This window comes from Lipotes vexillifer, unplaced genomic scaffold (assembly GCF_000442215.2).
Source record: "Lipotes vexillifer unplaced genomic scaffold, Lipotes_vexillifer_v1.1 scaffold1190, whole genome shotgun sequence".
Taxonomy (NCBI): Eukaryota; Metazoa; Chordata; class Mammalia; order Artiodactyla; family Lipotidae; genus Lipotes; species Lipotes vexillifer.
This window is the reverse complement of record NW_006787133.1, coordinates 238,230-241,945: the sequence shown is the minus strand read 5'-3', so window position 1 is coordinate 241,945 and position 3,716 is coordinate 238,230. Positions and strand designations below refer to the sequence as shown.

General features: G+C 36.4%; 1 pseudogene; it reads left to right on the top strand.

Moving 5' to 3' along the window:
- Window positions 1-374: 374 nt before the first annotated feature.
- LOC103081869 (tigger transposable element-derived protein 1 pseudogene) lies at window positions 375-2,147 on the top strand (annotated as a pseudogene).
- Window positions 2,148-3,716: the final 1,569 nt, after the last annotated feature.

Sequence of the window (3,716 nt, the reverse complement as noted above, 5' to 3'; positions counted from 1 at the left end):
TCAATTAATAACTCTACAGTGGGGACTTCTCTGGCACAGTGGTTAAGAATCTGCCTGCAAATGCAGGGGACATGGGTCAGATCCCTGGTCCAGGAAGATCCCACATGCCGTGGAGCAACTAAGCCCATGTGCCACAACTACTGAGCCTGCACCTGTGAGCCACAACTACTGAGGCTGCATGCCACAACTACTGAAACCTGTGTGCCTAGAGCCCATGCTCCACAACAAGAGAAGCCACCGTAGTGAGAAGCCTGTGCACCACAACGAAGAGTAGCCCCCCGCTTGCTGCAACTAGAGAAAGCCTGCACTCAGCAATGAAGACCCCAAAATTAATTAATTCATTCATTCATTCATTTTTAAAAAAACCCTCTACAATGGACTCTAAGCGTTCAAGTGAATGGAAGAGTCCCACATCTCTCATTTTAAATCAAAAGCTAGAAATGATTAAGTTCAGTGAGGAAGGTGTGCCGAAATCCAAGATAGGCTGAAAGCTAGACCTCTTGTGACAAATACTTAGCCTAGTTGTGAATGCAAAGGAAAAGTTCTTTAAGGAAATTAGAAGTGCTAATCCAATGAACACATGAATGATAAGAAAGTGAAATAGTCTACTACTGATATACAGAAAGTTTTAGTGGTCTGGATAGAAGATCAAACCAGCCACAATATTCCATTTAGCCAAAAGCTAATCTAGAGCTAAGGCCATAATTCTCTTCAATTCTATGAAGGCTGAGAGAGGTGATGGATCTGCAGAATAAAAGTTTGAAGCTAGCAGAGGTGGATTCATGAGGCTTAAAGAAAGAACCCTCTCTATGACATAAAAGTGCAAGGTGAAGCAGAAAGTGCTAATGTAAAAGCTAAGGCAAGTTATCCAGAAGTACTAGCTAGAATAATTAAAGAAGGTCCCTACAGTAAACAGCAGATTTTCAATATAGATGAAACAGCTTTAGATTGGAAGAAGATGCCATCTAGGACTTGACAGCTAGAGAGGAGGAGCCAATTCCTGGCTTCAGAGCTCCAATGGACAGGCTGACTCTTGTTAGGGCCTAATGCAGCTGGTGAAGTTGAAGTCAGTGCTCATTTACCATTTTGAAAATCTTAGAACTGTTAAGAATTATACTAAGTCTACCCTGATTGTGTTCTATAAATGCAACAAAAAAACCTGGATGGTAGTGCATCTATTTACAACATGGTTTACTGAATACTTTAAGCCCACTCTTGAGAACTACTGCTCAGAAAAATAAAAAATTATTTCAAAATATTACTGCTCATTGACAGTGCACCTGGTCACCCAAGAGCTCTGATGGAGACACACAATTAGATTCAGGTTGTTTTCATGCCTGCTAACACATAACACAACATCCACTCTGTAGCCCATGTATCAAGGAGTAATTTTGACTTTCAAGTCTTAGTATTTAAGAAGTACATTTCTTAAGGCCATAGATGCCATAGACAGTGATTCCTCTGAGGGATCCAGACAAAGTAGATTGAAAACCTTCTGGAAAGGATTCAGCATTCTAGATGTCATTAAGAACATCTGTGATTCATGGGAAGAGATCAAAATGTCAATATTAGCAGGATTTTGGAAGTTCATTCCAACCCTCATGGATGACTTTCAGGGGTTCAAGACTTCCGTGGAGGAAATAAATGCAGATGTGGTGGAAACAGCAAGAGAACTACAGTTAGAAGTGGAGCCTAAAGATGACACTGAATTGCTGCAAGCTCATGGTACAACTTTATGGATAAGGAGTTGCTTCCTATGGATGAGCAAGCAAACTGATTTCTCGAGACACAATCTATTCCTGGTAAAGATGCTGTGAAGATTATTGAAATGACAAAAAGAATTTAGAATATTACATAAACTTAGTTGATAAAGCAATAGCAGGGTTTCACGGGACTGATTCCAATTTTGAAAGAAGTTCTACTGTGAGTAGAATGCTATCAAACAGCACTGCATGCTACAGAGAAATCATTTGTGAAAGGAAGAGTCAATGTGGCAAACTTAATTGCTGTCTTATATTAAGAAATTTCCACAGCCATCCCAACTTTCAGCAACTGCCACACTCTTGAGTCAGCAGCCATAAACACTGAGGCATGACCCTCCACCAGCAAAAAGATTACAACTCACGGAAAGTGCAGATGATGGTTAGCATTTTTTAGCAATAAACTAATTTTTAATTAAGGTATGTACATTTTTTTAGACATAATGCTATTGCATACTTCATAGACTACGGTATAATATAAACATAACTCTTCTACGCACTGGGAAACTAGAAAAACTTTTTCGTCTCTTTTTATTGTGATATTCACTTTACTGTAGGGATCTGGAACCAAACCCACAATAGCTGAGGTATGCCTCAGCTGAGGCATGCTGAGGTATGCATTAAGCTGCAAGCTGAGGTATGCATTAAGTCTAAAGTTTTATTTCCAGAATTATACCTTTTCAAACCATCTACATTAGATATGGAGTTTTCGTTTTTCTCACTTATCTTGGAATGAGGAGGGGGCATGTCTCTCTCTCTCCCTCTTTCTCTCTCTCCATATCTAGTTAGTTAGTTTATTAATTAGGCTTATTTGTGATTTGTTGGGGTTTTTTTTATGCCCAAAATCCCAAAGAACAAGACTGATACATTATTCTGAGAAATGACTATTTGGCCAATCATTTTCATAAGACCTTATTGCTTCATAAACTGCTTTATTAACATCTTCCACAGTAGATATTTTTTACCACCCATGAATGGGATATAGGGAATTGATGAACTGCATGTGGATCGTATGAGTATGTGTTTTAACAACTTTCAGCAGCCCTAGTATGAAAATTTCTGCTTACCTTTTATGTCTCCAAAGGAGATATTGTCTGATATCTGATCATCTTGTATAAAACACAATGGCATTTGATTTTCACAAAAGGCTTGAAGAAAAGTGGGAAATAACATTTATTGAGAAGTTGTGCTGGAACATGGAAAGTGAGCATCCTTTCTATTCTCAAAACAATCTTATGAAATACATATTCTTATTTCTATTTACATGTTAAAAATAAAGGCTTAGAGATTTTGACTACCTTCTCACAATCAAGTTAATTTACATACTGCATGTAATACTGCTAGTAAAGTGATGGTGGTAAAATTAAACCTAGTATTGTTGACAACAAAAATACAAACAGACAAATAAAAACACCTGTTTTTTCTTTTATCTATACCATTCTGCATCTCAAGTTTTTTTTTCAATGTCCATTTTCTCTTTCTTCTTATGCATTTATCACATTATATTTGTCACCTTGATTGTTTCAGAATAAAAACAAGAATATAAATAAATGTTTTAATTAAAACCAATAAATATGTGAAAAGATGGAAACACAAAATGATTTGGTTAACCATCAACTATAAAATAGCTTTTATTAAGGACTTGGATTAATAGTAAGGATTTTGTACTTTTAGGAGTGAGATAGTGCTAAAAAACGTGGCTCCTGCCAATGTTTATAAAAGAGACAGCACTAAAACATGGACTTATGGGAAATAGAAGTTTAAAAAAGTAATTACTCAATAATGAATGATAGAAAATGACATTTAAAAGAGAAAACTACTTTACATTGTGGTTCTATTTGGCTTCAAAAACTAAATTTTGGTAAAATGGAAATTATTTGGATAGGTATAGGTGATGAAATTATAGGATAGGGAGGTAACACAAAGGAATGGAATTTTAAAAAGATGAAATTAGAT